Source organism: Zonotrichia leucophrys, chromosome 11, assembly GCF_028769735.1.
Source record: "Zonotrichia leucophrys gambelii isolate GWCS_2022_RI chromosome 11, RI_Zleu_2.0, whole genome shotgun sequence".
NCBI classification, from domain to species: Eukaryota; Metazoa; Chordata; class Aves; order Passeriformes; family Passerellidae; genus Zonotrichia; species Zonotrichia leucophrys.
In genome coordinates, this window is record NC_088181.1 from 4,243,497 (window position 1) to 4,259,804 (window position 16,308).

Sequence of the window (16,308 nt, forward strand, 5' to 3'; positions counted from 1 at the left end):
GGCCCTTCAATAGACTGAAGCCCTACATGACATATGAAGCTTGTGGCTTCCAGAATGCTTTGGCTCCTTCACAGCATTTTATTGATACTCTCCCTGGGACTATTTCCAAGGAAACATTTATAAATCTTCTTAGAATTCTACCATTCCTAAGGTGACATAGATTTGTAAAGTCAAAAAGAAACACAGCGATCACCCAGATCCAAACTACTACATTGGAAATGCCAAATCTTTCCCTCAGTAATTCTTCCTTTGAGTTCAATGACTTTAGTTCTGTGCACCAAGGACAAGAGGATGTTCTATCTCACTGAAATAGCCTGCTTAGGGACTTTGCTTCAGCAAGGGATGTAAAAGTATTAGGTCAGAATTCTCATGTGATGGAAACCCTAAAAATGGAGCAGAGCCTGTGTCACAGGGTAGTGAAACTCCCAAAACTGCTAAAACATTAACACCTTTCCACTCCATGGAAATGAGATTTACCTACCTCAGCCCAGAGAGGCTTTCCTTGGTGTGGGGCATCAGGAGGTGGCCCACAATAGCTCAAAAGGGGTCCCTGTGATGTCTGAATCACATTGTGTATTTTAACAAGAATAATCTTAGTTTTAATCTGTACCACATTAAGTCATCTCAACAGAGGAAGCAATAAACAGAGCCCTTAACAGATATTTATCATTATTTTTTTACACAGCATGCATGAAGATATGCATGCCAAAAACTTTTACCCTCTCTACAGATGAGAAAATAGAAATTGAGTTCTGGTAGCAGAAACAGTTTGGGAGAGAGCCAGAGATACACAAATGGGATAATTTTTGCTGAAACACAGAGCTGACCAGTTAGTTTTCAACACAGGAGCTTTTTATTGAAGAAGGCAGTTTTACCAAGAATAAAACAATTCAAGGGCATCTATTTCTGTTTAAACCTGATTTCAGTGATGCTGAAAGAATTAATGTTCTGATCTGCATAATATTGAGTTACATAATGCCAAAGAATTTAATATTTAATTTCAAAACACAATGGCTCAGTAATGAGAAAATACAGCATTTAGACAATTCCAGTGGGCTGTCTGTTTGTTTTGGCATTTGAGGTCTACAGTAATTTTTACTGAGGAAATATTCAAATGTTTCCTTGAAGTGTTTTTCTTTCCTTCAGAATATCAAATCCACTTCCCAGCCAGTGCTAATCCACTGCACTTAATTGAAATTTTGTTTCTCTCCATCTCAGAAGTCCCAACCCAGATGCTCTAGACTTGTCTTTTTCCTGAGGGTGTCATCTATAATTATAACCCTGGGAAGGAACATGCATCACACCTCTGTTAATTCAGCAAGCAGGGGGAAGCTTGCTCAGCTTGCAGCATCCTGGCCAGCAGAACAGACCTTGCTGAAAACCTCAGGGGCACTTTCCACATGTGCACGCTTGTGTTTGGTATGTGCTTCTTAGGCATATTTATTTCTGATTTTCAACAGCAAACACACCATTTCTCTAAAGACACTGGGATTTTTTTATAATCAGCTGTAAATGAGTTATGCTAATAAATCTTCATGGAATCACAGAATTTTTGGGGTTGCAAGGACCTTAAAGCTCATCCAGTGCCACCCTTGCCATGGCAGAGACACCTTCACTGTCTCAGGGTGCTGCAAGCCCCAATGTCCAGCCTGGCCTGGACACTGCCAGGGATCCAGGGGCAGCCACAGCTGCTCTGGGCACCTGTGCCAGGGCTTCCCCACTCTCCCAGGGGAGAATTTCCCTTCTGAAATTTAATCTACCCTCCTTCAGCTTCAGGCTATTCCTCCCTGTCCTATCATTACCTGCCCTTGTGTTAACACATTTCTACAGGTAGGGCTTGATCCCCAAAAGTATTTAAGTTTTCACCACTCTCTACATTGGTTTTGACTTAATGTGATGGGTTAAAAAAGAAGCAGAAAAGCCTGGTTTAAATAGGCAATACTTGCATGCATGCAGTGCATTCCTACAGGGCTGGGTCTGACCCAGGAGAGAGCAGTTCTGCTGATACAGCTGAGCTGGCACAACTTTAGTTGTGAGAAAATGCATTAAATGAAAGCAGAATTAGGCCAAGAATGACCACTTGTGGAAAAGCCCACTTGCCAGTGCTAAGGTGGGAACCCAGATGTAGCATTTACATTTTCTGAAAAATTCTTTTTGCCCAGGAATTTTCTCCTGGGAAGCTGAGAAACCTCAGAGAAAAGGAAAATAATTCTTATCTCATTTACTTGTCCTCTGCTTTCCTCATGTAAAATGTGTTTAGAAATTATTTACCCACAAGTTGTTTCGCTGGATTTTGGTGTGAGTTGTTTTCACCCTTTGGCCAATCAGAGCTAAGCTGTATTGAGACTCTGGAAAGAGTCATGAGTTTTCATTATTAACTTTTTAGCATTTAGTAAGTATCCTTTCTGTATCCTTTAGTATAGTATAGTATTCTTTAATATAATATAGTACTATAAATTAACCTTCTAAAATAAAGTCAAATTCATCATTCCTACCTCCATTGAAACATTTCCCAACAAATACAATACCCAGGCAGTGGCACTGGGGAAGGGAATGCAAGGCCACAATGGGAAATGTCAATACCTGCTCTGCAGTCAAGGGAAAAGCAGCACAGAGCAGGCACACACAGAGCTCTCAGAGGCACCAGGGCTGCTCCAGCCCTCTGCAAAGTGCAGGCTCACCTTTTTCCCCAGCAGAGCCCACCTGAGCTCTGACACAAACACCCAGCACATCACAAGTGATGCACGGGAGCATCTTCTGCAGCAGCACTCCGGTAATGTGATACAAACGATGGCACCTGGGTGCCACATATGAAAATCAGCATGATTTCCCTCAACCCTTAATTGCCATGCAGCATCTAATGCACCTTGCTCTGATATTCCTGGCAGGAGACAACAATATTAGCTATGAAATCTGTGGGCTTCTGCCAAATTCACAAACACTGGCAGCGAAACCTAAGGAAGGGGCAGATAGGGCTTGGAAAATGAGGAGTAATTTAATGCAAATGTTCTGTACAGCTCCCCAGGCTCCATGATTAGGGATGTCAAAAAAATTTAAGTGCTCCTTCTTTAATATTATGGAGAACCGATTATTACTCACTGTATACAAGGTTTTCTAAAATGATTGTATTTTTCATAAGTAAGTCTCTCATTATTTCCTTCACTAAAATGTATTTTGCTTTGTGCTCAATAATTTCCCCCCCAAAGTGAAAGCTAATTCTTGAGTTGTGATTTTAACCATGATTTCCTTTTACTTAACTTATTTTACTCCCTGGTGTAGTAGATAATGGTATATGTTGAAAAAATAGAAAGAAGGTAAAAAAAGAGAAGAAAAGAAAAATAATTTTGCTAAGGCAGGTAGGCATAACTAACTTACATTGAGGGCTAGATTGTTTCAAACCCATACCATTTAATTTTCTGAGGAAAAAGGATGTTTAAAAATCCAATTCAGAGATTGCTTTGAAGGTGAAAGTCCTCCTGTGTACAAGGTGAGTGGAAGTTTTATTTTTTGCCCACGGTTTCAGATGAGGAAGATCACGTTTGTACAGGTCACTTTGATTCATGGAGCTGGATGCACCTTACAGTCACTTTTGCATTACAGAAATAGTCCTGATTAATTACTGAAAATTTCTGGACTAACAGCTGTGCTCTCATACACGCTGAATTGTTCATTAGAGAATTTAACCTCACTGCAATATGTCTAAAGAAGAATAAAATATATTGAGAAAGAACTGTACCAAGATAATAATCTGCAGTCACCTGTGAAAACCAAAGCAGACTTTTAGCTGCACTATTTCATTTTTTCCTTCAAGTGGGGCTGAAGGAAAGGTTTGTTTCTTGAATCAACATAGAAAAATCTGCCAGTGAAAATTCATCATGTCTGATTTACAAGCATCCTATTCCCAACGGGCAAAGACTTAAGTGGAAGCATCCATGAGCTAATTCTCCACAGAAATAATAATCTGCTATCTTCAAAAATTAATGTTTTCATGGGAATACAGCCTGAACTTCATCAAGGTCTTTGCTTTGGCATAACTTTGATATTCAAGCTGTGTTCCTGAACCAGAGATCAGTCTTGCTCAGTGGTGAAGGGATTCCACTGTACAGATAAACCCTTGTGGTGAAACTCTGCAGAGAGGCAGAGTGAAACCCTGGGGATCCTTCCTGCAAAGCACCACTTTGGAACCTCAGGATTGAACTAACACAATTTGGCATTCCATGATCCAGCAGTTATCCACAAGTTAACATCCCAAAATGTGATCTCCTCACTGTTAGTCTTCTGATCCATGGAAAGTGACAGGTGTCTTTAATTTGGCTATTCAGACCAGTTTTAAGATGGTATAGAAAGAAAATATCAAATATGTAAGTAAAAAGTGCTTGATCTTCTTCATTGACTATTAAAATAGCCAGGAAAATGAGGGCAGAGCCACAGACAGCCAAAGCCTGAACTAAGATGGGATGCATGTAATGAACTAAGATGGGATGCATGTAATGAAGCACCCAAAAAAGGGGCATTTGTGAGAATCTGGTTCTCTCTCTACATATATGAATACACTTAGTCTGATTTAACTGCTCCTTTAATTGATAAAAGCCACCTTCTTTTATTCAAGGAAATCCAGTTCCTTAATTCCTACTACAGCTACAAAACTATCTTCAACTACTTTTAAAAGGTATATATCTTTATCCTTCTTTATTTACTGAAAACAGTCATAATCAAATCAAAGTATTTGCTAAAATATTTCATTTCCAACAACAACATAGTCAAGGTAGTGCCACTGCTGGAAAGCTGATGGAAAGGATTAATTATTTCATTAATAACTAAAGTGTAAGTCCATGAGAGATGCAACTTTCTTTTGGTTGAGAAAGAGATAATTTAAAGTTGCCTTCATTCCTCAGAATCAATCTGAATTCTTTAAGAGATGCATAGCAAATTAGTCTATAATCAAATGTTCTCTAATAAGATTAAAACTTTTTTAAGCCCATCCACAGGCAATGGGAGGTTTGTTTATTACCCAGTCTAAAACTGAATGTGAAATTAAGGAGATGGTATTCACCACACTAAGACAGTATCTCTTATTGGAATTCAAAGTGCAATTAATTAAACTCTTACTCAGAGTGATTTATCCTACCCCTGTCTCCACTGGTGATCCAAATGCCTGCTGTGAACATCAGGTGCATTACTCTGCTTTACAGATTAGTCTGATTTGAGAACTGGGTACTAAACACTGAATTCAAGATTTACTAGAATTCTCCAAAATTTCATAATTACTAATATATCCAGCCAAAGACATGAGTATCTACAGATATGCCCAAACTCAATACCATTACAATACACCCCCAAAATCTACAGAACCCAAGGATAAACACAATCGCCCAGCTGCAGAAAGAAGCTCCTGAGATCACACAAAATCACACAAATTTGAATGCTCAGAGAGTAGCACAAGTGCCAGCCTAACACACACAAGTGCAGTTTCCCAGCTGGAAAGGCTCTGCACAAGTTGCTGATGTTACGGCTTCAAACAATCCCTTAAATCTGTCTTTATATCTCTCTTCCATGCCCACAGTAAGCTGCAGTTTCTTACACTTGGATGCTCATTGGGTCAATAAAAGGAGAAAAATAAGAAAGGGCAAGATGATATTTTGACAAACATCTGGCAGCTAAAGGTGCTAAGCTGCAATGCAGAAGATAACATTGAAAAGATTAAAGGAGATAAAAATAAATGAAAACAACATAAAAAAAAATAAGAGCCAACCTTTTTCTATGACACCCACTTTGGAGCAGAGAAGCACCAAAAGGATAAAAAAATGATTAAAAATATGTACTCAAAAGACCCAGAATGCCCCACTTCATTCTGCTGGCTTTATAAACATGAATTGTTCTGACTCATGAACCAGAAGAACACAAAACTTTCCTGCTTAGTGGTAAAGATGTTTAGAAAGTTGTTTTACATTTCATTTTTGCTTCATCAACTTCCTACCCCTCAGGGGATTCAGTCTGAATTGCATGAGTATGGAAAATGGGTTAGCCAGACTGCAAAGTCAAGGCTGCATATAAAAGAATGTTCTTCCAGCCATTTTTGACTGGTGTCTGGATTATCTCATTCAAGAAAAGGATATTCAGGTGACAGAGCACAAACATTGCTAAGATTAACAACCTCCTGCACAGTTGTCAGTATGTTCTAAACAGACCTACTCCCCCATAGATAAATATCTCAGGTTTGGTCAATTTTTATGTCTGGACCATATAAAGTAATGATGTTGTTTTGCATCTTTTTTTTCCCAGGCATTTGGAAAGGAAAACCAGATCTTTACAGGAACTGATCAAAAGGGAACATCAATTCCTGAACCAACCCAAGCAGTCAAAACACATGGTCTTTGCTCTCTGCCAAAAACATCCAGATTTGTGTCCACTTGGAACCCATCATAATGCAATCATTAATCAGTCTGATTTAGGATAATGTTTGCAACAACTGATTACCACTGCACACAACCATTTATCCTGTAAATCTGAAAACCTTTCCCCTGCCATCTGAAACAATGCAAACTAATTCTCCCAGTGTGCTGGGGCTGGGCAGAAATGCCAGTGACTCATGTCAAAAGGATGGAGCCTGGCTTAAAATAAATAGCACATACTTCCAGTAAACCCAAAGGCTAAAAGGCACTGTTCTACTGGGGACACTCATGGTAGGTATCTGTACCCAGTGACACTGTGACCTGGGACTTTCAACATCCCTGCTCCCAGGTCACGTGCTGGCAGGATGCAGCTTCACTGCTCTCATTACCAGATCAAGTTTCTGTCTGTCAAAGTTGGATATAAGAGAAACAATTTCATGCCACACAATAGCAGGAGCTCTGGAAATAGCTGTCACACGTATTACAGAGTTAGAATTGCTCTTGCTGAGCGTCACTTGAAATAGGAGCTGATCAGACTTTATAATAGGTTCGTTCCAGACAGATTTTTGTTGATCTTTCACAATGTATACAAATGAACTGTTGTTGTTCAAGTTCAGACATCACTGGGAGATTTCAATCTGGAGATGGCCCATTTAACATGGGAGCAGGTATCCCTGGTGAACCCAAAGGGAACACTGGAACTGGGAGGAGAAGAGGAAGCAAGCAGCTTGATGGGGAGCATTTTTTTGATGGTGAAGATGCCTGTTCCAAATAAAAGCAGATTCCAGCCACAGGGAGCTTGCAGCATAGCTCTGTCTTTTGGGGAAGGGTTTTAGTTGGGTGGGGGGGGAAAGTTTTTTTGGTTCTTAGGGGATCATGCAGTGCTTCCTTCCAGAGAAATTCTCAGTGAGACTTTCTGTATGTATATGGTGGAACCCAACTCCAAAATACCTGTACCCCTAAAACAGCAACAAAATCAGTGGAGATCCTTCTCTTTTGGTGTCCACAAAGCACCCCAGAGGAAAACTCCCAGTTCAGCTGGCTATGAGCAATTACCTTGGAAAACTCCCTGAGAAGGAGTTCTCATTACTCAGCATCACATTTAGCATGATGGGGGCTCAGGGAAATATTAAGACACAGCCAGAGTGCAATTAAATCATTATTTTAAAGGCTAAAGGACCTTCATTCCTCTTTCTCAGGAAAAGAACGTCTTCTACCAAAAAAAAAAAAAAAAAGAAACCAGTACAAAAGGAGAGAGAAACACCGTGAAAAGTACAGAGCTCACAAGAAAACAGATTAAAATGGTGATAGGAAAAATTTTATCTCCCAATTTAGAGACGTGTTTAGAAACTGGTATCCTTATGTGCTAGGAAAAGTAATAATAAAGCCTTTCCTTAGACTCTGAATTAACACTAATTTACTGGCAAGGAAATGTAATCATTTTTTATAAGGAAAAAATAAACTGCTAATCAACAGAGCAATGTGTGTAAGCGTGTGTTGTCTTGACAAAAAATCACACATTAGTAGCTGTGCTGCAGAAGTAATGAGAAAAAACAAAGTGATGTAGCCATACAAAAATACAAGAGGATCCTGATATTTAGTACAGAATATACACATTTTGCATTTCAATAATTAATTATCAGTGTTGAAAGATGAGAATCAGCTATACAACAGTCTGATTACATTCTTAATCAAATTAGGAGATATTAAAAAAAGTTGCTGGAATACCTTTGAAGCAATATCAGGAATAAGAAATAGCATAAGCACTTGGGTATTAGTCTGGCTAATTAAAGACAAAAAAAATACCTGTAGTTAGCTAAAAAAGAGCCTTTATTCAAGGCCATTCTAACACCAAGCAGAATTAACTTGTCTTTATACAGATCTTTATAAAAGGTTCAATTCTGTCCCCAAACTCTTCCCAAGCAATGAAAATGTGGATGCAAAGGGGGCAAGGACAGGATAATGACAGAATCACAACCCAGAGCTGTTCCCTCTCAACATCCTCTGCAAGTCTCTAAAAGCTCAGAAGGTTTAAGTGGTTTTGTATTAAGAAAACAATAAATTACATATAAAGCTGTAATTTAAATAAGCTCCAAATAAAACCAGTTTGAGGGCATATCACCTGCACCTTCTCCATGGATTCACACTGGTCATTAATTTCACCACCATTCCAACACCTGTGGCAGTAGATTTTGCCTAAGCTATTTTCAGAGCTGGTGCAGTCAAAGGAGCATTTCAAATCATTGTTTCATATCACATTTCCTTGCTCAGTGACACAGGTAAAAGGAAACCATCTGTCTGTGTGGTTTTTGTGTAAACTCATTTGTATGCTATTAATAAAACTAATATTATTTAGACATTCATACCAAAGTATTTCTGATTCTTCTAGCTCAAAATACTCCAATTTGTAGACTGGAAGGCAATTTCAAACCTAAGTGAACTTGAGTCAACTAAATTGGGGAGGGGGAGAAAAAGCAAACTGAACAAATGTGTTCTTTATGAACTGGCAGGTGACTTGGCTCATGACAAGATTGTATCAAAAGCCAATTGCATTTTAGTCTGAATACAAGAATCACTCAAGGCAACACAATAACACTAATGAAAAAAGATATTTTACAAGAACCTGTTTCGTTCTAATCATGTTTCTAATTTTGGCAATACCACGCATTGAGAGGCAATTAAAGCAGCTCTAATGTTGTGGGGACTTTTGTTTTGTCTTTGAAATGACACAATTTGTTTCAGAAGCAAATCCAATAAGCCATCTGAAATCATCTTTGAAATTGTGTTTGTGACAGTTACTTAAAGCTGCAGAAACATAACAGCTTCACTGACATCATTCTTTTCTGAAATGTGAAGGGAACCTTGATTTTCTGCAGGGGCACAGCGAGGCTGATGTTATCCTCTGATTAATTCAGAGGGCAGGACTCACCTGGCTTGTTGGATGTGCTGCTTCAGACACTGAAAGCAACTCCCTACAAACCTATAGCACCCCTTTGTTCATTATAACTGTGCTACAAATATGGGGCCAACTCACATTTAGCCGCAATTAGAATTTTCAGTATAATTCAGACACAAATGTGAAGCCAACTCACTGTCTGAGCCACATATACCTACATACACAGCAAACATTTTCTTGCCATAAAACCTCTCAGGGATTTGCACCCAGACAAGTCACAGAAACATCAGCCTGTGCTTGGATCTGGGGCACAGCAGAGCAAGGACAAGTTCCCAACATTGCAGGAACCATAACATTTTACAGGAATGGTGGCAAATGATGTGCATGAAGCAGTGTCAGTGTAATTAGTCTGTGGTAAGTGTCTTGCTAGAGAGGTGATAATTTGGCAAACCATTGTGCTATAAATGTTTTTTAAAAAATTACTGTTCTACTGAGAGAATTAAACAGGTTAGAGACATGACCAAAAATGTTCCAGCTTAGGAAATAAAGTCATGGTGCTTTTAGACCATGTTTAAATTGCTGTAAAGTGAAAAACCTACTAAAGAAGAAAGATCAGTCTGCTGGTAGTAGAGGAGCCTGCTGTAAGCTGGAACAGCAGCTGTGCTATGGTGATAAACAGAGAACATCTCTGTGGCTGCTTAATCTGACAAATTAACAGAGAAAATCTGTAGTGGCCATACCAGTGTGAGTCAGCCCGGCTGCTTTATCAGCAGCTCTGGGTCTCCTCTTCTATCAGCTATTTCCAGTGCAGAGCTCAGTGAACTGATTGACCAGGATCCAGTCCACTGCCTGCCCCACCATCACTGCAAGGGCCTGGAGAGATTAGCTGGGTGTGATGCCTTAAGTTTTAGCTTCCATATTTTTCACATTCTGTGCAGCTTGGGTGTGTAGTTCTGAGCCTCATATTAAGGGATGGTAAGCTCTCTTCACAGAGTAGATAGACAAAAAAATTCCTTTTCCAGTTTGAGACCGAGGACATTACAAAATCATAAACAACATGGACTGAAGAGAGGAAAACAAGCAGGATGGGACTGCATGGGCTAAAGCTGGAGCGAGACAATGAACTGCAAGGTGCAAATGGAGCAGAACTGATCAAAGTGAGAGATCCTATGAGTGGTTGTGCATTTTGGAACCATTTTGGTTCACCTGGGGTTCATTTTGGGACCATTTTGGTTCATCTTGGGTGCAGCCCTGGCAGGGCTCTTGTGCTGCCCAAGGTGGATCCATTGAGGAGATCCTTTTAATAAATCCCTGCTTTATTCTTCATCTCTGTCCAGCCTCTGTAGGCATCAGGTGGATGAAATGAGCGTGGGCAGGTTCTGCATCCATCAGACACAGCAGATTCCTGACAGGGCTCCCAAATCAGGGCACTGCAGGAGAGTCAGGAGTGAGATCTGCCCAGTCCCATCCCCAAACTGCTGAGCTGCAGTCAGGCTCAGCACAAAGCACCATTTAGAGTCTATTAAAGAACCTTTTATAATCACATTTACCACCAATATACTTCTTTAGCCTTCATAGATAGTCCAAATACTTAAAAATTTCATGCATTAAGGAATCATATTTCAGGTGAAACAAGGTTAAAAACTGGTGCCAAAAAGAATGAGAAGGAACAATTTCCCTTTTATGGAGAGTAGATAACACTTAGAGGCAATCAATCTAATGCTCCTGAGCTACTCCTGCTCGAGGAACTGTGGCTGGGACAGAGATTGTCCTTGTGCACATCAGGCTGATGGGCTCAAATCAGCCTCATGACAAATAAACTAATCTCTTCTGATATCTTTTTTTTTTTTTCATTTATGTTCATTCCACTTTTTTCCATTGCCTGGAATTAGATGTATTTTAAGTATTTTATAACTTTCTCATGAGGACATTTTCAAAAAAAAGCTATTTGTTGTCCTGTCTTTTTTTTTTTTCCTCCACACTAAATATGATAGATTTGTCCAAATTTCTTTAAAATGTCTGAAAAATAAATAAAGGAGTCCTTGGGCAACTGAGATTTGAATGTTTGTAAAAGAAGGTTGTGTAAGCAGCTGGGCTGTGAAAAAAAAATTTGAGAGAGGGAAGAGTTGATAGACAACATTTCTACAGATATTTACATACCATAAGCCAAGATCTCCCATCTTCCCATCCCTTGGTCTCCCACATTTATTTAAACATAGAGCTATAATTCAAGTCAGCCAGGACTATTTGGATTATAAATGTTTTGAAGTAGAAGCTGTGCTAGACTTTGTCCAGGCACAGAGGAAGAATGAAAACTGACATATGAGGTAGAGCTGAAGGAGAATCTCTCTAAACACAAATCGATTATAACAACTTTATAAAGAAATAGGTTTTGAGTGGACTTGATTTCCTTTTCCTGAATGTTGGGATGACACCTATATATATATATGTATATATATATATATAAACCATATATATTTAAATATATATATAAATGTGTCCAGCCAAGGCAATCCTGTATCCCTGAGGGACACTGTGCCTCTGTCCCAGATCCTGGAGATGACTTTCAGCCCTCTGGAGCAGCTCAGGAGAGCAGGCCCTGCTGGCTCCCAGCTGCAGAGCACTCTGTCTTCATTAGCATGTGATCCTCTCCACTTAGTCAGAGGGGACCCTGTTAGTGCACATAGCAATGATCATTCCAGCTAATTAATTTTAGCTAAGATGCTCAAGCTGATAATTTCTAAACTTGTGCATCTGTGACTTGGGATGTGCTACCCCCGGGACAGATTTATTTATTCTGAGAAGCTTTGCACCAAAGAGAAAATTCCATTAGTTTGTTTCCTCCCCTTCCACTAGCGCTGATAAAAGTCTCGGGGCGTTCAGGCATTATTGTGTCACCCATCCCTACACCCACAGCTGAATTATTTTCTCCTGGCTGGTGCCCTGCAATGCAGCTGCTCCCCTCTCCTTCCCAGTCCAGTTTGTTTTTCAGCTTAAGATCAGCCTGCCTAGACAGGAGAATTTTAGAATCCATTCATTATTTTGTGGTTTACTTATCCACGTAAAATGTTTCAATCAGGAAATTAAGTTTTGATGGAAGATAAAGAAATGGTTCTCATTCACTCAGTTTTATGTACTATTGTTCAATGTATTTTCCCATTGTTCTAGAAAGGAGCCAGGGGCAGAAATGAGTCATTTGTAACATTAAAGTTTAATATAAATTCCATATCTACATAACTGAATATTGATGAATGGTGGCCAGTTCATTACCAACAAGAAGCACACTTCCCAATACTGCAAACTCAATTCAATCATTTTTGGTTGGAAAGCAAGATGAGGAACTACTTCTACACCAAATACTTTCTGACAGTGTTCTTGAGCTCTTGAAGCATTTCTTGCTGCAAGCTCTGGCTCTACAAAGCTCCCTCTGGCCACACCTTTCCACCTTGGAGAATCTCCAGCTTCTCTAGGATTCTTTGCATGCTCCTATGGAGCATCTCACCTCCTAAAAGCCTTTCCCATCCTTCTTATATTTTATTGTGGACTTGGAAGATTTGGGGATTCATTTACTTTTCACTTCCATGGAAAAAAGGTTATGCTATGTTGACTTAGAAAATCCATTTCTTTAATATTGTGGTTCTTGTTAAAGCCTTATTCCAGCATTCCAGAACCTTGTTCAGCTTCTCCTCATCTCAAGCTCGGGCACTTGGAGGCAGCAAATCAAGGCACACAAGGTGCTCCCATTTCCTAGACTAAGAACTAAATAAAATTATAAGCAAAACTGCTCAGAATCAGAGAATTCAGTAGAAAACTCACTTTTTTTAGTAGTATCTCACCATATCCATTTTCTCAAAATATTGCTGGAGTAATGCATGTGAAAATAGCACAGAAGAAGGAATACACCGGCCTGGAAAAGAAAGCTCTGATCTCTAACTGTATCTTGGACTTTTGTGTTCAAAACCACATAAGAAGCCAGCAGTTTTCAGCTTTAATAAACACCCTCACTACCAAGTAACTTCCTGACCATGACAAAAAACAACTTCAAATTTATCACAGCTTTATCCAGAAATCATCCTGTGATAGAAAATAGTCAATTTTTACATTGCTGAGGAGCATTTATAGGCTTTATCTGTGATTGCATTTGTAATTTGGGTAATTGTGCATGCACAACTGGCCAGCTGCATGCAGAATCACCCAATTTGCACATGTTGCCATAATTGCCACTTGAATTATGACATTTTACAGTTGTGTGCATGCAAATATGAGCAGAACAAGACTCATTTGATAAACAAAGCACTTTGCACTGGTTTTCAGTCCTTCCTAATCAGTCAGAGTACTTGAGGCCGTTTCTGCTGACACTTGAAAGAGAAGCTGAATCCTGAATTTAGTACTGAAGAAGCTTCTCTGACCTTATGTAAGCAAGGAAAACAGAGCAATGCAACATGGTTGGAGCTGCAAGGCAAATCACTTGGCACAGCAAGGAGCAGCAAATCCCACCATGTATCCCTCAGTGACACCCTGGGTGCCAAATCTTTATTGATTGTTAAAATAAGTGTCTTTGTTGCTTTGTGGTTCTATGAAATTTCACCTTCTCCAAGTAGAACAAATACTGAAGGTTAAGTAATAAAGCAGCACCCAGAAATTCCACTGAAGTGAAGATGTTCTGCCTTGCTCTGGTTTGAAGGATCTCAGTTGTGCTGAGACTTGAGCAGCAGAGCTGGATCTCCCACTTCAGCACAGTTTGTTACTCCAGAGAAAGAGATGAAGGTTCAGGATCAGCAATTGGAGACTGCCAGTGATGTGCAGGCTAGGTGAGTTACAGCACCCCTAAGGGCACCTTTTAAAAGGCCAGCAAAATGAGCTCTATGATATACTGTATCTGAAACAGGGAATACTGGAATTCAAAAAGGTTAAACTATTTTTAAAAGAATTAAAAAAAAAAAAAGCTGCCCAAATTTTCCTTCTTCACAGCTCATCTTGCATTCATCTGTGCAGTGTGATGAGGCTGAGGAGGGCTATTTCCTCAAATATAAAAGTATGACTGGACAGCGGCACAGTGGAGATTACATCATCTTCAATAAAGTCCCAGTTTCATTTCCATTAAATAAACCTTCCTGCTTAGAGAAAAGTGAGCCTTCCTGTTTACACTGAGAGACAGAGAGAAAAGCTTTCAGCATAAAAATATCTTCAGCCTTGGGAGTACAAAGTGAAGATTAAAAAATGCATTTTCAAGTATCACTACAGGTTGGGCAAGAAATGTTCTGAACTTAACTCCAACCTGAGCATTTGTCTCTGGAATGTGGTGTTTAATAAAGTCTGAAATGCCTTACATTCACATCTTTCTTTTCTCCACACAGACTAAATCCCTGCAGAATCTGGAAGTCTTCTCGAGTTATGAATTTATTCTCACTGAAGCTGGGAAGAAAGTTTGACACTTTGTTTAAAAGAGAGTGAAGAGAGGAAAACAGGGCCACAGATCCCCATGGCCTGCTGAGAGTGACAGAGGGAGTCTGGAGCAGCTGTGACACATTTCACTGCTGCCACGAGCAACAGCCCAATAAAGGCAGGTTGACAACTCAATAGCCTCAAAAGGGGCCATTCCCTAAAAAAGCTCTCCAGTCTGTGACAGGGGACACCAGGACTGCCTCTAGCCTCGGCTCTCGCTTGGTTACAGCTCTCCTACATCACTCCCATCGCATTAAAGCCACTTAGCACCGCAATTACCACAGCAAACCCTCCCTCCCTCCCTGCTGCACCCAGCAGAGCACAGGGGTGGGTAACGGATGCTCATTGTTGATCCTGCGAGGTCCGGTGTTTCACATCTACTAATGCCAATTGGAAATACATTAAGGAAAGAAGGATGAAACTTTGGGTTCCTCACTATGAACATAATCAGCACCTTACACTTCTTTTCTACACTCGGCAAGCAATTAATATTCAGAGAGAGTTAAGCATGTATAAAGGTATCACACAGGACATGAATTCTAAAATAATAATTTTTGAGCTACATAGCCTGGTTCTCATGTGAGACATAATTCTATTTTTAATCTTTATGTATTACACACAGGTAGTTAAAGAACAAAGTTTCAGGCTCGGGCAGTCATCTGCCAAAAAATATGGGATAGTGAGCCAGTATTCAGTTCTAATCAGAAATAGTTTCTTCTTCAAAACTTCCCAGAGGAAAACTAATTAAACAAAGATTCCACTCCCTTCCAATCATCTCATCCAAACTGGAGTTTCTTCCTGTCTCTTGAATTTCTCAGGTTTTGTTTAGCCTTGTTTCAAATACAAGTTTTTTCCTACTGAGTCATGGCAGACTGAAACATTTCATGATTGTTACTAACAACCACCTCAACAAATAATCTTTGCAGTTTGGTAAAGCTAAGGGCCAGTAAGGACACAGGAAATTTCAGCCCACAATAGGGCTGGGTGAGTGTTTCTGAAGGTTGTAGCTGTACTCTCCACTTTTTTATTAAAGTGAACTGGAGATCAGGAAACTTGTTAAATTCCTTCAGGCAAAGGTAAAACCAAAAGACAAAACCCTCTTCCATCACCTTCTACCTCTCAAGAACAAAGTCAGCATTCACAGAAGTCAGGCCCCTGGAGTTTTATTTTTGAGCCACTCACTTGGGGGGGGAACAGTAGATTTCATTTTCTCTCTTTGCAGGGATTGGAGATTAAAGAAATATTTCACACCCCATTGAAATATTACAGCCTGCATTCTGCCTGCCAAAGCATTGCTGACACTTTAAAGGTCAAATTCTTTCTCCTTATATTCTTCTCTGGACCAAAGCAAAGTTTTCAGTGTTTCACACTGGCTTTACAAATGTTCTTTGTTAATAGGAGTACAAGAGCAGGAATCACACTTTATTTTTACACACCCCCTCCATCTTCTACACGCTAGCAGTTTTCAGAACCATTTCCCCCTCTTTCTTCCAAGTGTTTCAACGGACTCAAACTGGCTGCTTCAAAAGCGTGTTTCTTAAGCAGCATTAAGGAGGCCCTATTAAAAATACCTCA

At 39.7% G+C, this 16,308-nt stretch overlaps 1 protein-coding gene across 2 annotated transcripts in view; it reads right to left on the reverse strand.

Annotated features, from left to right (window-relative positions):
• Positions 1-16,308, reverse strand: part of CDH13 (cadherin 13) — a 447,425-nt gene that overhangs the window by 381,976 nt on the left and 49,141 nt on the right. The gene's annotated exons all lie outside the window — the stretch shown is intronic.